Source organism: Erythrolamprus reginae, chromosome 3 (assembly GCF_031021105.1).
Source record: "Erythrolamprus reginae isolate rEryReg1 chromosome 3, rEryReg1.hap1, whole genome shotgun sequence".
Classification (NCBI taxonomy): domain Eukaryota; kingdom Metazoa; phylum Chordata; class Lepidosauria; order Squamata; family Dipsadidae; genus Erythrolamprus; species Erythrolamprus reginae.
Window position 1 is genome coordinate 67164433 of NC_091952.1, and position 26206 is coordinate 67190638.

Genomic DNA, 26206 nt, shown 5'->3' on the forward strand with positions numbered 1-26206 from the left:
ATGAATAGGTTTAGCTTCTTTAAATCCAAAATAGCTCTCCAACCTCCGGAGGACTTTGGAACCATAAATAGGATGGAGTAAAAACCTAGGCCCTTCTGACCGGAAGGAACCGGTTGAATGGCTCTGATGGACAATAAATGAGAAATGGCCTCCTCCATACGGTTACAATCTGAGGAGGACCTGGGAGAAGGGCAGGAAATAAAACGTTTCGGGGGAGGAGAAATAAATTCTAAAAGAAGGCCTGTTTGAACAGTGTCAATGACCCAGGGGTCCTTGGAGGTGAGACGCCAATTAGAGGCGAAATGGGCTAGGCGACCCCCTATGGGAATTGAGGGAAGATTACCATCTAGGTTTTTTTTGAAGCCCTGTTAGAGGACGCTCCCCTTTGGAAGCGAAAACCTCTGCCCCTGGAGTTCCTACCTTGGGAACGAAAGCGGGGGGAATACTGACCTGGAGATCTCTGATAGGAAGCCGCTTGATCTTGCTGGCGCCCTGGGCGACGAAAGGACTGCGTTTTGGTAGCCTTTTTTGTGGTTGGACCCAAAACTTTCTTCTTGTCCGTGGTTTCCGTGAGGAGTGGATCCAGAAGATCACCGAAAAGAAGGTCGCGCTTTAAGGGTCCCTGGGATAACTGCCACTTCTGGCGTACTCCCGCTTGCCAAGGGCGAATCCATAGGAGTCTTCTTGCCGTTGTAGAGGCTGCAATAGACTTAGCAGAAAATCTAGTAGATTGCAAGGTGGCATCAGCCACGTACTGGGCAGCTGCAAAGACCTTGTTGAAGTCTTGTTGACCTCTCAAGTCATCGGGAGGAATATGCTGTTGAAGTTGACGAAGCCACAGAAGCATGGCTCTGGAGAAAAAGGAAGCTGCTGCAGAACTTTTAATGGCCCAGGAATCTGCGGTGAATCCTCTTTTGAGCATTTGTTCAATCCGCTTGTCCTCTGGGCGGAGGACTTCCTCCGCTTCGCCTGGCACAGCCGCTGCCGAGTGAAGGATCTTGACAGGTTCATCCGGTTTGGGAAAAGATAGAAGCTCTTCATAGGAAGAGGAAAGTTTGTACAACTTTCTGTCCTTGGTGGAGGGATTAAGGCCAGAGGCTGGGAAATCCCACTGTTTGAGTAAAGCATCTTTAAACAATTTAGGCATAGGAATTACCTCGTTATCCTCCTGTTCCTCTGTGAAGTAAGGTAAATTCTCCTCCGGGGGATCAGTGGAAGTGGAGGCTTGTTTCTCCTGGGCCGCTAATCCCGTAGAAATTCTAGCTTTGAGGAGAAGAGATTTGAATAATTGAGAAGGAAAAATAGTAATTGGAGAAGGAACCTTTATTTGGGATTCCTCATCATCTGAGAGGCCTTGAAAGGGATCCTCATCATCCTCCATATCCTCATATTCGTCCTGAGAGGAATCTGAATCATCCTGAATAGGAGCTCTAACCGCTGGGGAAGAACCCAAGGGGCGGGAGGGACGAGGAGGAGGAGGAGGTAAGGGAAGCTCATTGATGGTGGAGAGTTTGGCATCAATGGCCTTGGACAACACAGCAAAAATAGATTGGAACTCAGGAGGTAAAGTAGAAATATCAGCAGGAATGGCAGAAGAATCCCTAAAGGCCTGGGAGGATCCTGGCTGGGGGGAATCTTCAATAATATCTGGTTCCTCTGGACCTATGCCCCATAGGTTAGGTTGGGGTCTGTCTAGGTTAGGCTCATCCAGAGATAACACAGGGACCCCAGAAGGAGGTAGACTAGAAGCCTCTGGGGGGTCTTGACTACTGAGTACTTGGGCCTGTACTTTCAAACGTTTTGCTGATTTGTCATGGATTCTTTGTAGGGCTAGGTCCCCTCTCTTCTCGGCCCTGGTGACCTTGGTCGAGGGGCGGGCCCCTGGAGAAGAGGAGGAAGAGGCCTGGGGGATACTAGTAATCTCATCGCCTGTAGGCCTGGCCTCTCTGGGACCTTTAGTTGTGCCTCTCTTGGGAAAAGTAGCCATAGTCTGACAATTAACAGAAGACAAGGCTGAGCCAATAACTGAATAATTAAGGAGAAGAATTTCAAGGACTTCCCAAGAGGAATGGATCCTGCTTCGAGGCCTCGAAGCTGCTGAGACTTGAGGGCAATCTGGGCAAACCCAGAGTTCGTGTCCCCAAATCCAGCGGGGCCAGCCTCCCTAAACTTTATAATTAAGTAAACCAAGGCACTCTGGTTGGAGGCTTAGCCGGTGGAGAATTAAGCCTGGGCGTCCCAAGACCCGCTCCGGGATCCACGCGGTGGACTGAGGCCTACGCGGCTGGCAGGAGGCCAACACGAGAGGCCTAAATTTAAAAAGGGTGCGAAGGCCTTCGCGCCGAAAAATCGCTCCGTAATATTTCTTAAAGGGGAAGCGATCGACTAAGTCCAGGAGACTAGCAAGACGTCTCACTCCGCAGGAGGTATTTCTTAAGCCCTTTAATAATATACAATAATGAATCAATAAATCAATAAATCAATACTTGCACCAAGACCTCCAGGCCAAAGGATTAGAGGAATCCACAAGCGGCAGCGGGGATCGTACACGGCAAAACCGCCGGGGGAAAACGAAACCGCAACTTCTCCAAAGGAAAAAAGCCGAGCCACAAACGGCTGGCGCTATAGTGCAAGTAAATAATAATGGTAAAATAATTCTTACTAATTTTGAAGGAAAAGATCGAAGGGAAGGTGTTAGAATGTTGAACGAGCTATCACAATACAACCGCAGGATATGCGAACTGAGCGAATTCTGGGGAAGGGGCGGATCCGGCAAGCTTTTTTAACACTAGGCTCAGTTCCACCGGATTGGACATGAGCAACCCATGTGACTGCTGGACCCGCTCCTTCAGTACGGAGAACGGTCTGTTTCCAAACTTCTGGTGGGCCCAGTAGGCTTATGTTTCACCTTCCCCAGGCTCCAAAGGCTTCCCTGAAGCTGGGGAAGGGTAAATATGCCCTCCCACGTCCCTCCAGAGGCTATCTGGAAGCCAAAAACACCCTCCCAGAGCCTCTGTGTGAGCCAAAAATCAGTTGCCCAGCACACAAATGCACGTTGGAGCTGAGCTAAGGCAACAGCTCGCGTCCAAGCAGATATGGCTCCGCGCGCCACCTGTGGCACCCATGCCATAGGTTTGCCATCACTGCACTAGAATATAAGGCTACAACTGTCTCCCACAAAGCTGAAACGGGCCTTTCTTAAAGACTATTTAAAAAGTCATACACAAGTCACGCACAGCATATCTTTTATAAACACCTACAGGTAGTCTTAAATTATTATCACAATTGGGACCAAATTTCCACGACTAAGCAAGGTGGTTAAGTATTTTATGGCCTTTTTTGCCATGGTTGTTAAGTGAATCACTGCACTTAAGTAAATCGTGCATGCTGTGCATGCGGAAAAGCCAAATCTCACGCCGATGGGCGTGCATACACCTGTGACGGCCTCGGAGGACGCACCGGTAGGAGGTAAGACGAATGGCCCTTCACTGACTCAATGTGAAGCATGCCTTCCCTTATAAATGCCAAATTGCGCCATTCTGCAAGCACGCGCCATTTTCATGATCGATTAGAAGGCTCCTTCTCCAGATTGCACCATTTTAAGAAGGAGCCTCCCAAGACTAGCACCAGATCTCACCAGGATTATTTGGAAAGCTATAAAGAACCTTCTGAATGATTGTGTTCACTAGTTTTCTAGAACAAATGAAAACAAACGAAATTGTTCAAAAGATCAGCTGGCACCAAAGCACCTCTGTGCTCTGCTTAATGAACTATGCGATCACTTAATGACCACAATTCAGAAAGCCAGGATTGCAGCTGTAAAACAAAACAGTTACTGATCACTTTATCCATGACCTGATCAATTGCGGATATAAGTGAAGATATGCCCATGTTACACCAACACTCCGCAGTCTGCATTGGTTGCCGATCAATTTCCGGTCACAATTCAAAGTGTTGGTTATGACTTATAAAGCCCTTCATGGCATTGGACCAGAATATCTCCGGGACCACCTTCTGCTGCACGAATCCCAGCGACCGGTTAGGTCCCACAGAGTTGGCCTTCTCCGGGTCCCATCGACTAAGCAATGTCGTTTGGCGGGACCCAGGAGAAGAGCCTTCTCTGTGGCGGCCCCAACCCTCTGAAACCAGCTCCACCCAGATATCAGAGTTGCCCCCACCCTCCTTGCCTTTCGCAAGCTCCTTAAAACCCACCTCTGTCGTCAGGCATGGGGGAATTGAAATTTCCCTTCCCCTAGACTTATAGAATTTATACATGGTATGCTTGTATGTATGAGTGGTTCTTTAAATTGGGGGTTTTAAGATTATTTTTAATATTAGATTTGTTTACATTTTCTTTTTATTGTTGCTAGCCGCCCCGAGTCTTTGGAGAGGGGCGGCATACAAATCAAATCAAATCAAATCAAATCAAATCAAAGAAAGAAAGAAAGAAAGAAAGAAAGAAAGAAAGAAAGAAAGAAAGAAAGAAAGAAAGAAAGAAAGAAAGAGTTACCTGGAAGTGGTGACAGGTTCTAGGAGGAGGATATATGGACAAGCTCTCACGGTTCAGAATTTTCTGGAGGTAAGGCTTTGCACTTACTGTGTTCACCCATGGATGCACATGTTAAATTGTGAAAGAAAATATATACACTACTTATTTATTTTACTTGTGCCACACTCTAACAACTCTTTCCAAGCTGTCTAAACAAAAATCAAAACATATACAATACAGTTAAAACCAACCAATCTAATTGTAACAATTGTGTGTGGATAACCATTAAGAATTCCATTTAAAAACAAAATGATACAAGAACAACAACAAGGAGAATGGGCTGGCTCCTCCTTTTTGGATTTCTGAAAACATTTAAAAACTGAGTTGCTTTCCTTCACTTTATGCCAGATGCCATCTTGCTTTCTGTTTTTTGATCTCCATCATCAGGAAGATGATGGTGCTTCTAGAACAGCAATGCCATCAAACCTCAGACAGCCCTTCCACCTTGTTCGGAAATGTGGGATTACAAAAGGTTTGTCTTTTTGAATTCTACCTTTATCCTGTTACCCAGTTAAGATTTTGTCATCAATTGTTCTATATGTATTGTATCACTTTACAGTACAAGACCATCAAAGCCCAAACACCAATTTAGCCCCATAGACTAAACTAGAACATAACTATGAATACTCATCTTTATTGAATGTTTACATTAACAAAATCTTGCAAAACAAGATTTCCCCCATTGTCTCCTTTTACTCTCCGGAAAGATAGGGAAAATCCTTTCTGAAATGCTTCCCATGGCTCCTCTTCTGTGAGCTGAGACATCTTTACATGCCAGTTAACCAGTTTGTGGCTCTTCCTCCTGTCTCCCAAGATCATTCTCTCACCCACCATTTCAACCACTGCAACCCTATTGAAAAAATTTCCGGAGTTCTCCATGTAAAAATTTCAAACTGTTATACAGGATGCAGTGCAGGAAACAGGACTGAAAAGGCCACACTTCTTAGAAGGATTTGCCAAAGTGGAAAAAAAATAGAGAAAATGCCAGATTACAAGTTCTTTCATTGCAGTATCACAGATAGTTAAAGAAGTGAAGCACAGTTCATGGCAAACCCGATATACTACACTGTGAAAACATACATTAAAAATGTCTAGGGTAAATCTTTTCACACACATATCGAATAGATAACTTATCTTAAATATTCTTTTAACATACCAAATAAATGCTTGCACAATTAATCCTTTTTCCCTCCATTCAATTATTTCCAATTCTTGGAGATTGCCTGTACAATACCCTGCAATTTTCTTGGCAATGTATTTCAGAAGTGATTTGCCATTGCCTCCTTCCTAGGGTTGAGTGAGAGATTTAGATTTAAGTTTAAGTTTAATCAGATTGGTATGCCGCCCCTCTCCGCAGACTCGGGGCGGCTCACAGCAATAACAATACAATGTAAAACAAATATAATATTTAAGTTAATTTAAAAAAAAAACCAACCCCCCCCCCCCCAAATTAAAAACCAATCATACATACTAGCGTACCATGCATAAATTTTATAAGCCTAGGGGGAGGGAACATGTCAATTCCCCCATGCCTGACGACAGAGGTGGGTTTTAAGGAGCTTATGAAAGGCTAGGAGGGTGGGGGCAACTCTGATATCTGGGGGGAGTTGGTTCCAAAGGGTCGGGGCCGCCACAGAGAAGGCTCTTCCCCTGGGTCCCGCCAAACGACATTGTTTAGTTGACGGGACCCGGAGAAGGCCAACTCTGTGGGACCTAACTGGTCGCTGGGATTCGTGCGGCAGAAGGCGGTCCCGGAGATATTTTGGTCCGGTGCCATGAAGGGCTTTATAGGTCATAACCAACACTTTGAATTGTGACCGGAAACTGATCGGCAACCAATGCAGACTGCGGAGTGTTGGTGTGACATGGACATATTTAGGAAAGCCCATGATAGCTCTCGCAGCTGCATTCTGCACGATCTGAAGTTTCCGAACACTTTTCAAAGGTAGCCCCATGTAGAGAGCGTTACAGTAGTCGAGCCTCGAGGTGATGAGGGCATGAGTGACTGTGAGTAGTGACTCCCGGTCCAAATAGGGCCGCAACTGGTGCACCAGGCGAACCTGGGCAAACGATTTAATTCGATTTGTATGCCGAGGACTCGGAGAGGGACTAACCAAATGTCACTAGGTTGGTTTTTGTGCCTAAGGCAGTACTAAACCTTAGTACTTCCCAGTTTCTTTTCTTTTAAAATATCTTTATTAATTTTTTCATTAAAAAAACAAACCAGACATACATACATTTAACATATATTTGGGGTTACAATTACCCCACTTATTGTAGAAGTGTGCTTCCCAGTTTCTAATGGATGCCTTAACCACTACACCAACCTGGCTCTCTAGAAACTTCATTTAGTTATAATCCGTGATAACTACAAGGTCACTGAATATTAATGCAGACACTAATAAGCAATAACTTACAAGTCATCACTGTCTGGGCTCATACAATAATCTAAATGAGCAAATGAGATTATGACTTCATACAACGTGGGAATCTGGTCCATATACATACATTAGAATACTTAACTTTGTCCTCCAGTTGTAATAGTTTCACAACAAGGCTCTTACTGTTTTTCCTCTTGGCTACTCTCCATTCTTCACCAACCTATTGCCCTATGGAAAGGATTCCAACATGCTACAATGCGTTTTCTAATTTTTTATTTTTTTAAAAAAAAATCAGTACAACTTCTTAGGAGGATTCCTAAAAGAAGGGCTGCACAAGGTACCGTAGTTTACCGTATGATCTGGATGTAGAAGTAAATAGTGAGGTAGCAAAGTTTGCTGACGACACTAAATTGTTCCGGATAGTGAAAAGTGAAACTGATTGTTGGGAGCTCCAGAAGGATCTCTCGAAATTGAGTGAGTGGGCAACAAAGTGGCAAATGCATTTTAACCTAAACAAGTGCAAAGTTATGCATGTCGGGGCAAAGAACCACAATTATACCTACCAACTGATGGGGACCAAGCTTTCTGAAACAACGCAAGAAATGGATCTTGGGGTTTTAGTGGACAGCTCAATGAAGATGTCAACCCAGTACGCAGCAGCAGTAAAAAAAAGCAAATTCCATGCTTGACATGATTAGGAAGGGAATTGAAAATAAATTAGTAAGGTCTCGATGGTGAGACCACACTTGGAGTACTGTGTACAGTTCTGGTCACCACACCTCAAGTAGGATATAATGGAACTGGAAAAGGTGCAAAAAAGGGCAACAAGTATGATCAAGGAAATAGAGCACCTCCCTTAAGAAACCAGGTTGCAACGCCTTGGTCTCTTCAACCTTGAAAGACAGCGTTTAAGGGGTGACTTGATCAAAGTGTATAAAATCATGCATGGGATAGAAAAGGTGGATAGAGAAAATTATTTTCTATATCACACAATACTAGGACAAGGGGTCACTCCCTAAAGGTCATAGGTAAGAAAGTGAGGACAAATAAAGGGAAATATTTCTTCACCCAGAGGGTTGTTGGTTTATGGAATTCACTTCCAGAAGAGGTTGTGACAGCTGTCAGTCTTGATAGCTTCAAGGCAGGATTAGACAGATTCATGGATGCCAAGTGTATCGGTGGTTATTGAAATGGATGTCCATGTGCCGCCTCTATGTTGGTTGAGGCAGGCAGGATTCTCTTGGGTACCATTTATTGGGGGTCAAGGGAAAGAGAGGGTTTTGCCTTCTCTTTCTGCTCAAGATCTCCATGTACAATTGGTGGGCCACTGTGTGACACAGAATGCTGGACTTCATGGGCTTTGGCCTGATTCAGCATGGCTCTTCTTATGTTCTTATTTTTTGGAGTAAAAATGCACCTTAGTTTTGGGGGAGGAAAATAGCAGAGAAAAATCTACCTACCAGATATTCATCTGGCTAGTGTCCTTAGTCTGGTCAGCTTCAGCACATTATTTTATCCCCTGGTTGGGGCTGAAAAAAAATCTTCAGAGGGAGTAGCAATGAAAACAAGCCTGCAAAGACTTAGGGCTGGAAAAAAACTTCAGAGTAGCAATGAAAAAGTCCTGCAAGCTGATCATTAGTACCTCGTTAGTGCTGAGAAAAAAGATTTGAAGAAGCTACATTTGAAATGTAAGACGCACTCAAATTTTCAGCCCCTTTTGGGGAGGGGGTCTTATACTTTGAAAAATGTGGTATATGAATCTGGTCCATATACATACATTACAGCGATTAATCTTAAAAATCTATTATGTAGCATGTTATTATGTAATATCTCTGAAATATCAAATCCTGTGGAAATTCAGAATTCCGTGATATTCACTAAACGTGACTTACACTTTGTCAATGATTGAAGTTTCCTTAGAAAACTCTTACTCTTATTTTTTTAGCGCTGATGATGTTACCTATTTATTATTATTATTATTATTATTATTATTATTATTATTATTATTATTTATTGGATTTGTATGCTGCCCCTCTCCGTAGAGTCGGGGCGGCTAACAACAATGATAAAAACAGCATGTAACAATCCAATACTAAAACAACTAAGAACCCTTATTATAAAACCAAACATACACACAAACATACCATGCATAAATTGTAATGGCCTAGGGGGAAGGAATATCTCAACTCCCCCATGCCTGGCAGTATAAGTGAGTATTGAGTGGTTTACGAAATACAGGGAGGATGGGGGCAGTTCTAATCTCCGGGGGGAGTTGGTTCCAGAGGGCCGGGGCTGCCACAGAGAAGGCTATTCCCCTGGGGCCCGCCAAACAACATTGTTTAGTCGACGGGACCTGGACAAGGCCAACTCTGTGGGACCTTATCGGTCACTGGGATTCGTGCGGTAGCAGGCGGTTCCGGAGGGAATCTGATCCAATGCCATGTAGGGCTTTAAAGGTCATGACCAACATTTTGAATTGTGACCGGAAACTGATCGGCAGCCAATGCAAGCCCCGGAGTGTTTATGAAACATGGGCGAATCTTGGAAGCCCCACAATGGCTCTCGCGGCTGCGTTCTGCACGATCTGAAGTTTCCGAACACTTTTCAAAGGTAGCCCCATGTAGAGAGTGTTGCAGTAATTGAACCTCGAGGTGATGAGGGCATGAGTGACTGTGAGCAATGACTCCCTGTCCAAATAGGGCCACAACTGGTGCACCAGGCGAATCTGGGCAAACGCTCCCCTCGCCACAGCCGAAAGATGATGTTCCAATGTCAGCTGTGGATCGAGGAGGAAGCCCAAGTTGTAAACCCTCTCTGAGGGGGTCAGTAGTTCTCCCCCCTCAGGGTAATGGACGGACAGATGGAATTGTCCTTGGGAGGCAAGACCCACAGCCACTCCGTCTTGTCTGGGTTGAGTTTTGGGCAATGAAACAGCTTCAAGAAAACAACCAAGCTTAGAGAGTACCAAGGACCACTCTTACTCTTGCTTGGAATCCCATTCTTAAAAGTCTTCTACTTAAAGAACTATAACCTTTCCCTGTTCTTAAGGAACTTAAAAAAAGGAGAAACTACAGCCACTCAACTGGAAAATGCAGTTAATTGTAAAAGTGAAACCAAGTGGCTGTTCAGGCACGTTTTATAGAAAAAACAGCTTTGCGATTCATCTCCTTGGATGATAAAATATATATATATATAACTCAGTGAGAATGGCAAACCAGCTATACAGGTATTACCCACCACACAAACACATATTGCTAAAGTGAAGGATGTTTCAAAGGTTCTTTCAGAAGCATGCAGACAAACAAAGATTTCACACATACTATTAAGTCATCAGGTTAGGATAGCAAGATGTATTAGTTTCAGGCATCCACAGAGAACTGCTTCACTACCCACTGACTTCCTCAAAGAAGGACAAAATCTCACTATTCTTAATGATTCCCCTAAAACAGTTAGAGTTTAACTCCAAAGTTTGGCTTATCTTGATTCTCATGCAAAATAATGGACACAACAGGTGGACAAAAGGATTAAAATCTGTATTGGTTTAGAGCTTCTGATTCTTACAACATGATTAGATGTTATACATTGAATTTTATTAAAAATATTTTTCTGAAAAAAATGCAACAATCTAAATCATTTCAAAGCCACCAAACCTGGGGAAATTTTATTCTCCTTAATCCAAATTTTATTATTATTGTTTTAATTGCCAGATACGTTCGAAAAAACTTTTTATATTTTTGGTAAAAAATATTATTATTATTATTATTATTATTATTATTATTATTATTATTATTATTATTATATTTGTATGCCGCCCCTCTCTGAAGACTCGGAGTGGCTAAAATCAGGAAACAAATATTCTATTTACAAACAGACATCAAGCCTGAGAAAGTGCTTCTTCTGTTAATTGAGCTAACCTTTTCAACAGGACAATACAGAAAGGAATAGTTCCTTGTATTTAACTTTCTTTTAAACTGAAGAATAAACAGAAGGTAGATTGGGATCTACTCATAATTTTTGAGCAATTTGCAGTAGATGAGCAATGATTTCTGGCTCTTGTTTATTAAGCAAAGAAAATAATAAATTACTACTTATCCCCATCAATGTTACATCAGCTAATCAAATTTTATTATAGGAAATTTCCAGTGCTGAAAATTAAAACAAAATGTACGGTCATATAAATTTACAACAGGTTCTAGTTGATGAATATTAGTGTTATATGAAATATAACCTAAGTTATATCTCATAAACTTTTAAGTCTGCTAATGCTTGCTTTAGGATATACAGTAAAGCCAAAATTTAGGTTCTTAACTCCCTTGTCAGCAACTTCAGGAATCTGACAATACAATTCAATTACAGTCCCTTTTGATCCCACAGAGGCTGTTATGGCATTATTCAAAATTCCTTAGCCAACATTTTCCTTTTGTTTCTCTACTAGGAAAAGCAGCATTGTCCTTCTCTCCTAAATATAATAAAAGGTCACAGAACACCATTACACCATTTCCTGGTAGTGCTGTGAAACCTCTTCAAAACATTGCAGGGGGAAATTTCAACTAAACAGACCCTTTGACTCTTCTCCAACACAAACCTTTGGAGTTTGCAAACACAGTTCTTAAAAACATACAGTGCTGTCCTTACCTTTTGCCACTTACCTTTTGTTAACCCAGAGTGGCATATATTTCCCAAAAGTTATCAAAATGTTTATTTCAGGAAATATTTTTGTGATCTGAATACTTCTATTCTGAGTTTTAGCTTTGGGCATTTCCTACTTATCCTTTAAATCCAGCATTTGAAATCCTCTTGAGATTCAAATATCATTACAGACGCATATATAGATTATTTAAAATTACAATATTTTTGTAAACTCAGAAACAGGTTTGAAGAACAGATTGCTTTGACAGAAACAAGATGTGGTCACTGAATCTTGTTTCATTGACAGCATATGCGAAGCAGCTGCCTTCCTAGTTCAGGATGGTGTCAGAAGCAAGAAGGCACACATTATGAATACAAGTACTTCTTGAATTCACACCCATGTACAGTCTACAATCACCACCACCATCACCCTACCAAATTATTCTTCACATAAAGATTGCTTAGGATCAGACAAGACTCAACGCAAAACAAAATAAGCACAAAACTCCTGGCTGTGATGGAGAGTCAGAGCAATCATTCAACATCGTTTTCTTATTTGACAACAGAACAGGTAATACTTGAAGCCTGAACCAATGCTATTAATTGTCACCAGGACAGGATAAAAAGCATCCTACTGAATCAGTCTAAGCATATAGGATCAAAAACCACTCATTCTAGTAGCAACTAGTACCAAGAGTTGGAAATCAACGAGTAGAACCTGAGAATACCTGCCCACTCTTTTCCTTGAGAAATTGGCATTGCCACCTCATGGAGGATAAATGTAGTTACTACAACTCTTGGTGATTAGGAGCTTTCTTTTGGGTGAATTATCTTAAACCTTCTCATTTGACATTTACTCGAGTTACCATCGTCCCCTATCTCGTGGATGGAATCCATTTGTTTAACAATGAGTTCTTGCAAGAACTGCTTTTCCAGGTAGACTAATTATAGCAAGTGTCTTTTATTATAAAGCATCAAACAGGGCATCCTATCATGCAGGTGATTGTCATTTCAGAGGATCTACAGGAAAAACCAAACTCAAGAAAGGAGGACCACCCCACCAGCTATTCTTTGGGCACCAGTTGACCATTCTCTTTTTTTTTTTCATGTTTTGGTAAGGGGCATGCACTAGCATGCCTTCTGTCCCCTGTCATAATATAATGTAATGTAATGTATTATAATACAATAAACACGGCTCAAAAAAAATAAAAGGAACACTTAAATAACACAGTATAACTCCAAGTAAATCAAACTTCTGTGAAATCAAACTGTCCACTTAGGAAGCAACACTGATTGACAATCAATTTCACATGCTGTTGTGCACATTCAACTTTGTACAGAACAAAGTACAGTATTCAATGAGAATATTTCATTCATTCAGATCTAGGATGTGTTATTTGAGTGTTCCCTTTATTTTTTGAGTAATGTAATATAGTATAATATAATATAATATAACATAATATAATCCCCTGCTTAGGCAGGAAACGCCACACTACTTCAGAGAGATGGTTATCCAACATCTGCTTAGTGTTGTCCAGTGTTGGATCATTCACAACTTCTGGAGGCAAGCTGTTCCACTGATCAACCGTTCTGTCAGAAAATTTCTCCTTAGTTCTAAGTTATTTCTCTCCTTGATTAGTTTCCACCCATTGCTTCTTGTCCTACCCTCTGTTGCTTTGGAGAATAGGTTGACTCCCTCTTCTTCATGGCAACCCCTGAGATATTGGAACAGTTCTATCATGTCTCCCCTGATCCTTCTTTTCATTAAAGTAGCCATCCCCAGTTCCTGCAACCGTTCTTCATATGTTTCTCTCTTACTTGTATCATATATGTGTTTATATGTGTTTGGATAGATAGATAGATAGGTAGGTAGGTAGATATAATTAATTTGACTTCTATGCCATCCAATTCCAGAGGACTCAGTTTACAACAATAAAAGAATTACAAAACAACAAAAGAAGTCAAAATACTATCTAATCTCTAAAACCCTAATAAAACTAATATAAAATAGACACAACAACATACATACATAGCAATCCTACATATTCATATAACGATAAAACAATGTTATAATGTCCTGATATGAACAACGTCCCTGGCCACATATTCATATATGTGGCCAGGGACGTTGTTCATATCAGGACATTATTATAACATTGTTATATCTTTGTATACTGCCAATACGTACTTGACAAAACAAATACTGTAAATAAATATTTTTCTAAAAAAAAATCCCGCGTGCTCAAGCGGGGGATTTGCCATTACTCGGCCTTCTTCAGGATTTGATGGTCGACGAAGTTTCTCCCCAGGAGGGGATCGAATGAACTCTCTGCAAAACAACCGAGGATCCCTCGGGCTCGAGCGTCGCAGGAGCGAGCGCAACGCCGCCGTCCGAAAGCAGAGCCCGGATCTCAAGCCCGCCAAGCCTCCCCGCAAGAAGCATCAACCAAGCGCCCTTTCGAGTTAGGCAAAGTTAAGCAGGGAACTCAACGACGGGACAATCCCCACGTTTACCCCACTCACCGGCTACCAATCCCTGCTGCTGCCGCCGCCGCCAGTGGCAACTTCGCGTAGCAGAATCGCTCTCCGAAGTTGACACATTTGAGGCAGGGCCCCCTAATTGGCTGGCGCTTCCGTCGCTCCGACTTGCCAAGCCCTGCCTTCCTCCGCCTTGATAGACAACCCCGCCCCCTCTTCTCGGCTTTCTCCCGCCCCGCCCTCTCCCACCCCCTCCACCGCCGCCGCTTGGAGTACACGTGGGTGCTATTGCGGCCTGGCGCCTTTTTTGGGACCATGTGCGTTACGCCCGGACGTTCGACCCACGGTCGGCCGGGAAGGGAGAACGTCTGGCAACAGGTGGGTTGAGGTAATGCCGTCAATCAGAGCTTCCCTTCGGCAAAAGAAAACGAACCCGAATGAATGGACGTGAGGGAAACTCGAGGCGCCTTCCCAAAGCAAAAGAAGGGAGGCTTGTTGTCGCGTGGGGCTGGTCTTCAGAAACCAGCTGTAATAATAATTAATTAATAATAATTTATTAGATTGATATGCCGCCCCTCTCCGTTGTAACTTATACAACGATAGAATCTGTGTATTATGAGGGGGTCGCCATCACTCTACTAAACAAATAATTCCCTCAACACTGTCAGACTTTCTACTAAATCTGCACTTCTACTAGTTTTTCTCATCATTCCTATCGCCCATTTCCTCCCATGTTGACTGTATGACTGTAACTTGTTGTGTATATCCTAAGATTTTTATTAATATTGCTTCTTCATTGCTTATTTGACCCCTATGACAATCATTAAGTGTTGTACCACATGATTCTTGACAAATGTATATTTTATTTTATGTAGGTTGAGAGCATATGCACCAAGACAAATTCCTTGTGTGTCCAATCACACTTGGCCAATAAAAATTCTATTCTATTCTATTCTATTTAAGACTTGCGGACTTCAACTCCCAGAGTTCCCCAGGCAGCTTCGCTGGCTGAGGAACTCTGGGAGTTGAAGTCCGCAAGTCTTAAAGTCGCCAAGGTTGGAGACCCCCTGCTCTAACTACACTGCTCAAAAAAATAAAGGAAACACTTAAACAACACAATATAACTCCAAGTAAATCAAACTTCTGTGAAATCAAACTGTCCACTTAGGAAGCAACGCTGATTGACAACTTGGAATTTATATTATGTTGTTTAAGTGTTCCCTTCATTTTTTTTGAGCAGTGTACTTTGAAATTAACTTGGATACCATGGGCTCGTTCAGACCTGCGTTCAGACTGATGGGCGTAAAAATTGGATCGAAAAGGATATTGAAATGTGAAGCAATATGAAATTATATTTGGTTGTTGTTTTTTAACAGCTGCTACTTTAATGCCACTGATAATTACATAACCCCCTGGATAATTAGAATAGAATAGAATAACAGTGGGAAGGCACCTTGGAGGTCTTCTAGTCCAACCCCCTGCTTAGACAGGAATCCTACACTACTTCAGACAGATGATTTTTTTAAAAAAAAAGTTATTATATAAACATTAAAAAAAATAAGATGGTACATAATCTATAATTTTACAATATACTTATTTGTTTGTTTAAATGTTGTATTCGCATTTTATAAGACCAGCAACAAAACAACACAACATAACAACCACCACCCCTGTCCCTTTTGAACTGTTATCCTCACAGTTCCTTTATATAGTTATACAGCCTGTAACATCAGCGGTTATTATATGATTATTCTATAGTTCCAGTAAAATTAAGATCAAGTTGCTATCATAATCTTATGAATAAAGTTAATTCTGGGAACATCGGGTTTTATTTACAGCTATTATCAGATGATTATCTAACATCTTCTTAAAAAGTTCCAGTGTTGGGACATTCACAACTTCTGGAGGTAAGCTGTTCCACCATCAGGAAATTTTTCCTTAGTTCTAAGTTGCTTCTCCCCTTGTTTAGTTTCCACCCATTGCTTCTTGTTCTACCCTTTTATAGAATAGCTTGACTCCCTCTTCTTTGTGGCAACCTCTGAGATATTGGAACAGTGCTATCATGTTACCCTTAGTCCTTCTTTTCATTAAACTAGACATACCCAGTTCCTACAACCGTTTTTCATATGTTTTAGCCTCCAGTCCCCTAATCATCTTTGTTGCTCTTCTCAGTATTATTTCTAGAGTCTCAACATATTTTTGTATTGTGGCGATTAAAACTGAATGCAGTATTCCAGGTGTGGCCTTACCAAGGCATTATAAAGTGATATTAACCCTTCATGTGATCTTGATTCTATCCCTCTGTTAATGCATCCTAGAATTGTATTGGCTTTTTTGGCAGTTACTGCACACTGCTGGCTCATATTTAAATGGTTGTCTACTAAGACTCGAAGATCCCTCTCACAATTGCTACTGTTGAATAATGTACCACATATACTGTACCTGTGCATTTTGTTTTCTTGCCTGAATGTAGAACCTTACTTTTTTCACCATTGAATTTCATTTTGTTAGATAGCGCCCAATGTTTAAGTCTGTCAAGATCTTTCTGTATCTTGAGCCTACCTTCTGGAGTGTTGGCTATTCCTGCCAGTTTGGTGTCATCTGCAAATTTGATGAATTTATTTATTTATTTATTTATTTATTTATTTATTTATTTACAGTGTATTTTGTTTATTTATTTATTTTAGTTAGTTAGTTAGTTAGTTAGTCCAATATACAATAATACATAATGAAGGTTATAGAGGATATAGTAGAGAAGAAATACGAGATATAGGAGAGACTATAGGACAGGGGACGGAAGGCACTCTAGTGCGCTTATGTATGCCCCTTACTGACCTCTTAGGAATCTGGAGAGGTCAACCATGGCTAGTCTAAGGGTAAAATGTTGGGGGTTAGGGGATGATACCACGGAGTCCGGTAATGAGTTCCATGCTTCAACAACCCGATTACTAAAGTCATATTTTTTACAGTCAAGTTTGGAGCGGTTAATGTTAAGCTTGAATCTGTTGTGTGCTCTTGTGTTGTTGTGGTTGAAGCTGAAGTAGTCTTTGACAGGCAGGACATTGCAACATATGATCTTGTGGGCAATACTTAGATCATGTTTAAGGCATCGTAGTTCTAAGCTTTCAAGACCCAGGATTGTAAGTCTAGTTTCGTAGGGTATTCTGTTTCGAGTGGAGGAATGAAGGGCTCTTCTTGTGAAGTATCTTTGAACATTTTCAAGGGTGTTAATGTCTGAGATGCGATGTGGGTTCCAAACAGATGAACTGTATTCAAGGATGGGTCTGGCAAAAGTTTTGTAAGCTCTGGTAAGTAGTGTGAGATTTCCAGAGCAGAAGCTACGTAGGATAAGATTAACAACTCTTGAGGCCTTCTTAGCGATGTTGTTGCAGTGGGCTTTGGCACTTAGATCTTTAGTTATTAGTATCCCAAGGTCCTTGACCGAGTGGGGATTATCTGTGAAAATTTGTTTATTAAGTTTGTATTTGAATTGAGTTCCCCATCTATCCCCTCGTCCAAGTCATTGATGACTTGGCATTGATGAAGATATTGTAGAGTAGTGTACCTAAAACAGAACCTTGGGGTACTCTGCTGGTTACTTCCCTCCATGTAGATAGATACAGTTCCATTGAGCACTACACGTTGAGTGCATAAGAACATAAGAAGAGCCATGCTGAATCAGGCCAAAGCCCATCGAGTCCAGCATTCTGTGTCACACAGTGGCCCACCAATTGTCCATGTGGATGTTGAGCAGAAAGAGAAGGCAAGACCCTCCCTTTCCCCTGACCTCCAACAAGTGCAGTTGGTCAGCCAGTTTCAAATAGTGTTGCTGTATAACCCAAATATTTTTACTTTATCTAGTAGTAGGTTATGGTCTACTTGTGTGATTATGTAGATTTTCTAACAGCCAAAATGTGTCATAACTTTCTATTGTGAAGTCAGTGTGTAGAATATTACTAGAACAAACATAAAATCAAGAATTTGGGCAATTCTCGGTGGGATAAGTTGTATTGTTTCTAGGATCAATTGCCTGGGAATACTAGTTGCTGGATCACAAGCGAGAGAGTTTTTCTGCCCCCATGTCAGCCTTGTAACGCTCTCAGTGATTGCCCACTATGGGGATCAAAGTCTTTTTAAAAGACCTTTGGCCTAATCCAGCCTAAATATTTTCTTTTCCTCCTGTTTTCAGAAGATACTCAAATTGCCCTTCCTACTGATATATCTCCCTGTCTGATGACAGCTTTCACAGCTGGAGAAGATCCCTGAAGGCTTGCCACCAGTGAGATAGTAGATAAATGCATTGAAGAAAGACCCTGTAACATCCCAAATTTTCTTTCAAAACGGAAAAAACCTGGGTTGTTGTTTTTTCAAAGTCACGATTATCGCAGGGAAAGAAGGCAACAATGCTAAGCTCTTTATGGTTCTTCAAAAAATTACTTTATCGCAAACCGGATGGAACTCTTAAGGCAGAAGGCAAAATGAATGTTTGCATTTGTTGCCAAAGCTGAATTTTTCTATGTAATGCTGTCACTTGAAGTCACTGGAGTTTTTTTTTATCAGCTTCTGTAATGGCACAGAAGTGCCCACCCGCCCACCCACTGCAACTCAGGAGAATCAAGCACTTCAGTTGCAGCTGAAAAGCTGTGTGAGACTTGGGTCTGGCAAATCCTTTTACACCTTCTCACATTCGCACCTCAGAACTGTAGCGATATAGTGTCATTTCATTCAGATCAGCAAATGGGAGAAACAGTTAAAACAAATGTCTGCAAGCTGTTGTTTACACTTGAACATTAAGAAAGGAGAATGGCTATTTAGAGCAAGGATGTGAGATGTTGCGGCATAGTGCAAAACACACAACTAATTTACAAATTACAAAGCTCTAGGGACAGAAACACAAACTTCAGATCAGGGGTCGGTTGGTGGGGCCATTCTGTTCAATAACAAGGCTAACTCTGAGAAAGAAAGTGATCCACTCAATATACTGTGCTCTGTTGAAAGGGAAAGAAATATATACAAATTGATAATACTGATAATGATGATATTTCCTGTAGAACATCCTATATCATCACACGGGTATACTCAAATGAATAAACACTATTTTTTTCCTGGGTATATGAACTAATAAAGTTTTTAAGTAGTCCCAATGTTTTTAGTCATTTTCCTTCCAATAGTTGAACGCAATTGTTCTGCCAGTTAGCTTGAGGATAACTTGTCATTATCCAGATAGTAAATTATGAATGGAATGTGCAGGTAGAATGGACTTGACTGCTGCTGATCATGCTACCAGGACTTTGCTGCCTTCCCAGATTCCTGGATTTCATTTCTCATAAACTTGAAAAGTGATCTGTGTAATATGGACACAACTTAAGGACTAATCAAGTGCTCACTGTGACACAATATATATAGGTAAGGGTCTAGATTCAGTATGGTGATCATGAGCTATACAGGCTTAGAATATAGCTAATATTCAATTGTTTTGCCCTTGGACTCTATATTAAAATGAAGCTTGCTTTATTATATACGAGGAGCTCATGTCATTTTTTAATAGTTAATAAAATGACAATAATTACTACTAAACTTTGAAATCATAACACTAATGATGGAAATATAAAATCTCTTCCTTCTTGACATCCAGGGGATTAAAAGTTTCCTTCCCTGAAGCTGTCTTGTTTTACACTTATCAGTACTGTATGGATTTTTAAAAATTATCAGTTTTATATATATATAAGTATATATGCATAAATACTATAATTTGCATTTTATTTATTTAAATTTAGTTGCCACTCAATTCTAATGGATATCTCCCAAAGTCAGGTATCATCCAACCTTAACAAGTATTTTGAATCTTTATAACAGGATTCTGTTGCGAGCTACTTTAATATAGTGGTTAAGGCATCAGTCTAAAAACCAGAAAATCATGAGTTCAAATCCCACCTTAGGCACACAACCAGCTGGGTGACCTTCGGCTAGTCAGTCTCTCAACCCTAGAAAGGCAGTGGCAAACCATTTCTGAAAAACCTTACTTGGAAAACTACAGGAACTTGTCCAGACACACTCTGAGAATTGTACACATTTCAACAGAAGAAGAAAAAAACATAGTAGATGGCGACAGACCTACTGTAGTATAATGGGATAACTATAAAGTAATATTAATGATAAAATGTAACTTTGACTGTGAAAAGCATTCAAGACTTTTGTTATCTTAATGCCTAACATAGCAATTGCTGTATTAAGCAGCTCCACATGCATGACACTGTATGGTAATCCTTTATGAATGATTATCGAAATCAAGTACATTTTTCTGTCTTGTTAAATTAATGAATCTCCATTATGCCAGATGTCTTCTGTGTTTATGATTATCAGCAGTTATACTAACATGGTCCAAGTTGCCTCAGTTTCAACAGAATTAAGTATTCAAAGTTTTCAAGCAAAACGGAAAAATTCTGCATGTTTGAGGTTGTGGTACTTGACTGATTTTATTTCTCCCTAATCACATATAGAATTGAACTTTGCAGATTAGAATATCAATTGAAAGAGGCTATCGGGAAATTAAAACCGTAAATTCTCCCATGCCTCCTGGAAGGAGAGTCCAGCATGGGTTTAGCTCAAGTCTTATTGGTAGGACTGAGTTTCAAATTAACATAAATATATAATAATTAGGTACCGCCCCCTTGCTGCCCCAAATACCCAGTTTTAAAAAACTCAGTCGAGGTTAAGGACATGAGTTTTTTCTCTCCCTTTAGGTTGAGTATTTAAGTGATGTAATGTTATAAAAATTGTTTTTTTGAACCTTGTAATTTGTTTCCTTTTGTCTTTGTGCAGGTTCGAATTCTTCTGATGGGGTCTCTGCCCTCCGCGGGCACCACCCCCACCTTTCTCCTTTTGGGGCCTCTTCTCTTAGCGGGTACTGCCCACCGAGGAGCAACTGGGCTTTTTCATTGTGTATAATTGTGACCTGAAGGTCCAATTCAGCCCAATCACCCCAGATGGGGGGGGGTCCGTCCCTCCCCATTGTCGGGGGCGGCGGAAGCCTCAGAAGCCGGAGTTTGCAGCCGCGGTGGCCATTACAGCCGCCGAACAGCTGATTGAGCCGGAGGGAGGCTTCTTAAGCCGCAGCGAGACGGATGGCGGCAAAACGGAGGTTCCCGGCCGGGAATGAAGTCGCGGCGGCCATTACAGCCGCCGGACAGCTGATTGAGGGCTCGCAACGGCGAGCAGCAAACCAGAGGCTTGGCGAGCCGCAAGGGCTCGATTTCAGTTAAAAGCGGCTATTCCCGCCTTTTTAAATTGGTGTGGGCTCTATGAGGCAATTCTTTCTGCCAGCCCTCAAACCGCCATGTTTGTTTGTTTGGCTTTATGCCAGGCATTAAAAATTACCGTTTGAATTGGCGCGAACTGGGCAGCTGGCCAAGTTGTCAGGTCTCGAAGATCTGCCCAGAGACAGTTGACAAGGTCACGTGGGCGGCTAACAGCCAATCAAAACCCGTTTAGCTGTCCAGCCTGCCTGCATGTCTTTACATGCGAGTGAGTGCTTTCTAATACTGTCAACAGTCTTGAGCTGCCTTGTGTTTTGTGATTAATCGTGAGTACGCTGCCCCATATCAAAATAAGATATGGCTGACCAACTTGTCAGTGGGGAGGAGCAGGCCCAGCCAGTTCAGACACCTGTCAAAGGGAAGGATAAGGCCAGCAAGCCTAGGAGTAAGTCTTCCCAATCAAGCTCCTCTCTTCGTGAGGCTGAGAGGAAGATCAAGGCCCTGGAGCAGCGTTTGGAGGCGGCCTTGTCCCCCCCCATCGTAGGTGGACTGTCCATAGGCCCTTTCCAGCCTCTTCCTCCAGCTATTTCCATGGGTCTCCAGGGCACCGCAACCGAGAGGGACTGGTTCCCTGACAGGCAGGTCCTTCCTCCATTGCCATCAACTGCAGCAAGGCCTGAGAGGCCTTCATCCTCTCATAGCCAGGCACTGCCTCAGGGGGAGTTACAGACACCATGTTATGTGCCTTCATCTACCTTCACCCCCACGGCAGCGGGGCTTAGAGACAATGCAGATGCTTGGCAGGCCTTTGCCCCTACTATTCAGGACATTGTGGCCAATGCATATACGCAGGGCATAGCTGCGGCAACACAACGTGCCAATGTCTTTCCATCTCAGCCTATCCAGCCCAGGGATGTCTGGCCAGCACCACCGCCCCCTACTGGGCTGGGTTCTATGTCAATTGACCACACTGACTTTGAGGAAGACAGTGACCACGGAGATGGCCTGTCAGATGATGAATTCACTGTTCCAGAGCAGCCAGCAGTGGCGGGCCTCTTTAAACCCTCCTTGTATAGGGTTTTATTGCGCAAGGCAAAGCAAGCCTTAGATGTGCCAGGAGCAACACCACTAGTGGAGCCATCAGACGGGCCACGCACCTCAGCTGCTTTATGTAAGGAACCCGCCAAAGAATCGGACAAGGTTCCTGCACTGGAGATTTTTCTCGAGAATGTCAAGCGCCCGTGGCAACATCCGGCGGCGGCGCAAGGGCCTTCTAACCTGGAACGCAGGTTTTATACTTTTGATGACAGCATGGAGACGCTACTCCAGTTTCCTCCGGTGGACAAACCGGTGGCCACATTGGTTTCTCGCACGGTTCTACCTTCAGAGACGGCTGACAATTTGAAACCGGATGAAAGGAGAGCGGAGACTCTTCTCAAGAAGACCCACCAGATGGCCGCTTGGGCTCTTCGGGCAGCTTCCACCGCCTCCTTCTTCAGTCGGGCATCCATTATGTGGATTCAGGAGGTTCAGGCGAGACTGGCTCCTGAGGAGACTCGACTGCGGCAGGACTTGAATAAGCTCCTCGCGACTGCGGAATTTTCCACGGATGCCACCCTGCATGTCGCAAAATTTGCCTCCAGGGCTATGGCTTCCACCATTTCGTCAAGACGTCTGCTTTGGCTCAGAAACTGGCAGGTGGATGCCAAGTCGAAGTGGACTTTGTCTTCGGCTCCCTTTGAGGGCACAAAATTGTTCGGGGAGGCTCTAGATCCTGTCCTGGTGGAGGATAAGGATAAGAGAAAAGTCCTCCCAAGGTCCTTCCGTCGCCAGGACCGAAGGGCTGGTCCGTACTCCCGTAGGCAGTCCTTTCGGTGGGACTCGTGGTCTGCCCCTTCACAGCAGGCCAGACCTTACTCACAGGGTGCCTTCTCCACATCCTACAGGAATGACCGACCGTATTCCCAGGAACGAGGCAGAGGTTTCTCCCAGACCAGACGACCTTACCGGGGATACCAGCAACGGAACGCCAGACGTGCCAAGTGACTGTCTGGACGGCATTCCTTTGGGGGGCAGGCTACAAAAGTTCAGCGAGAGATGGCGAGCTACTACCTCAGACCCTTGGGTCTTAGCCACTATCTCACAAGGGCTAAAGATCGAGTTTCTACACGACCCTCCACACCATTTTACCGCCTGCCCGGTCACCAGAGACTTCGAAAGGAGGTCTCTGTTAGATCAGGAAATTCTCCACCTTTTACAGATCCAGGCGATCGAACCTGTTCAGGACAATTCCAAGGGTACGGGATTCTATTCAAGGGTGTTCCTTGTACCCAAGGCCTCCGGGGGTTGCAGGCTCATCTTGAACCTCAAACGTCTGAACCAGTATATTCTGTACCGACGGTTCAAGATGGCCTCCCTCCGCTCCATCCTGGCCTCTGTTCGAGCAGGGGACCTTCTCACTTCAGTGGATTTAAAGGAGGCCTACCTGCACATCCCCATACACCCATACCATCGACAATTTCTTCGATTCTGTCTACACAACGTCCATTACCAGTACAGGGCCATGCCCTTTGGCCTGTCATCGGCCCCACGTACCTTTACGAAGGTACTGGATGCACTACTGGCCGATCTGCGGTCCCGGCCTATCCGGATTCTCGCATATTTGGACGACATTTTACTTCTGTCTCCAACCCGCCAGAGGGCGCACAAGGACTTACAAACCACGATGTCTTGTCTACAACGTCATGGCTTTACCATCAACATGCCAAAAAGCCATTTGACTCCTGCCACCAGACTCATTCATCTGGGTGCGGTGATAGATACGGTCTCTCAGAGAGTGTATCTATCCCCGGAGCGACAGCACTGCATCTGTTCTCTCATAGGCGGCCTTCAACAGAAACGAACGGTGCCATTGTCTTTCCTGTCAAAGGTGCTCGGGACCCTGGTATCCTGCGTGGACATTGTCCCTTGGGCCCGTTACCATTATCGACTGCTCCAGTGGACCTTGCTTCCGTTTCAGCGTCGAAGATTGAGCCATACCCACCGTCTAACCGTCGTGGGACGCGAGTTGCAACACTCTCTCCGCTGGTGGAGATCTGCAGCACTGCGGCAGGGCACTCCCTTCGGACCATGCCATCACACGATCCTCACCACGGACGCCAGTCTGCTGGGGTGGGGCGCTCACATCCAGTCCCAGGTGGCTCAAGGCTTCTGGAGCCCCCAGGAGCTATGCCCAATCAACATCAATTTTTTGGAGCAGAGAGCTGTCCGCTTGGCCTTGCTGGCCTTCGACACCTTACTGGAAGGTCACCACGTCCTCGTACGCACGGACAACGTAGCGACCAGGGCGCATTTAAATCACCAGGGTGGAACGCGCTCTCTCAGGTTGATGGAAGAGACGGTCCTCCTCTTCGACTGGGCAGAGACTCATCTTTGCTCCCTCCATGCAGAGCACATCGCGGGGGAGGACAACAAACAGGCGGATTGGCTCAGTCGCCAGGAACTGGACCCGGCGGAGTGGCGGCTCGATCCGGGTCTGTTTCAGGAAGTCTCGCGTCGGTTCGGGGAACCGGTGGTGGATCTATTCGCCACCCCCCAGAATACCCAACTCCCGAGGTTCTACTCCCGTTTTCCAACTCCGGGAGCCGAAGGAATCAATGCACTACATCTTCAGTGGCCAAAGGTCCTACTGTACGCCTTCCCTCCGATTCCACTTATTCCATCAGTGGTAAGGAAGATCCTGATGGAGAAGGCAGAGGTGCTCTTGCTAGCGCCTCATTGGCCTCGGAGACCTTGGTTTGCGGACCTCAGAGAACTGTCCATTTCTCCACCGTGGAGGATACCGGACGACCAGATATCCCTCAGCCAGGGGTTCGTGTACCACCCGGAACCCCAATGGTTCCACTTAACCGCATGGCATTTGAAGGGGACAGGTTGAGGAGCTGCCTCCTTCCCGAGAATGTTATCGCAACTATTCAAGCGGCTCGTCGCCCTTCCACAGTCCGAATTTATCAGGCAACATGGGCAGCCTTCCATTCCTTCTGCAATGACAAGAACCTTCGACCACAGGATTCATCAGTCATCCCTGTCTTGGAATTCTTGCAGAAAGGTTTGGAGAAAGGTTTGGCGCCAAACACGCTTAAACGCCAGGTCGCAGCGCTTGCCACTATCATAAAGCGGGACGATGGGGGACCCTTAACTTGTCACCCTTGGATTAAGGACTTTCTCCGAGGGGCTACCAACACGCACCCTCCTCCTGTTCGTCGTTTTCCCACATGGGACTTGACCTTGGTCCTTCAGGCCCTCACGGGACCACCGTTTGAACCGTTGAGGACTGTTTCATTGCGTTTCCTCTCCTTCAAGACGGCCTTTTTGGTGGCGGTCACCTCGGCAAGGCGTGTATCCGAACTGTCCGCGCTGTCGGTCAGATCAGACTTGTGTCAATTCTATCCGGACAGAGTTTGTTTACGCCTGGACCCCACCTTTCTTCCAAAAATCAACACTCATTTTCACAGGGCTCTAGAGCTAGTGTTACCGGATTTCTGTGCTCATGGTACTCACCCTTTAGAACTTAAGTGGCACAAGATAGACGTACGCAGAGCATTGAAACTTTACATCAGGCGTACCGGCAGTTTACGCAAGACTGAGGCTTTGTTTGTGTCATTTAGTTCTAGTAAACTGGGCCTTAAGGTCTCTTCCAATACCATTAGTCAGTGGGTGAGACTATGTATAGTTGAGGCATACAAGGCGAGTGCAAGGACTCCACCAAATGGTATACAGGCTCATTCGACAAGGAGTGCGGCTTCTTCGGCAGCTTGGGCGTCGCAAGCCCCCCTTGAGGATATCTGCAGAGCCGCGGCGTGGAGTTCACCCACAACCTTTATTCGCCATTACAAATTGGATACCTTCGCTTC

At 43.7% G+C, this 26206-nt stretch overlaps 1 protein-coding gene and 1 long non-coding RNA gene across 4 annotated transcripts in view; one reads left to right on the forward strand and one right to left on the reverse strand.

Moving 5' to 3' along the window:
- Positions 1–14166, reverse strand: part of DENND2C (DENN domain containing 2C) — a 91978-nt gene extending 77812 nt beyond the window's left edge. Inside the window, exon 1 of one of the 3 annotated variants that reach the window (XM_070745675.1) lies at positions 14083–14166. The gene's annotated coding sequence lies outside the window, so the exon portion shown is untranslated. Of the gene's footprint in view, positions 1–13747; positions 14004–14082 lie in introns of those variants that run through there. The other 2 variants (XM_070745678.1, XM_070745677.1) reach the window with 2 other exon arrangements.
- Positions 14167–14308: 142 nt separating this feature from the next.
- On the forward strand, positions 14309–19556 carry LOC139165703 (uncharacterized). The gene is made up of 3 exons (XR_011558788.1): positions 14309–14415; positions 15876–15944; positions 18227–19556. It is a non-coding gene; the product is annotated as an uncharacterized lncRNA (long non-coding RNA).
- Positions 19557–26206: the final 6650 nt, after the last annotated feature.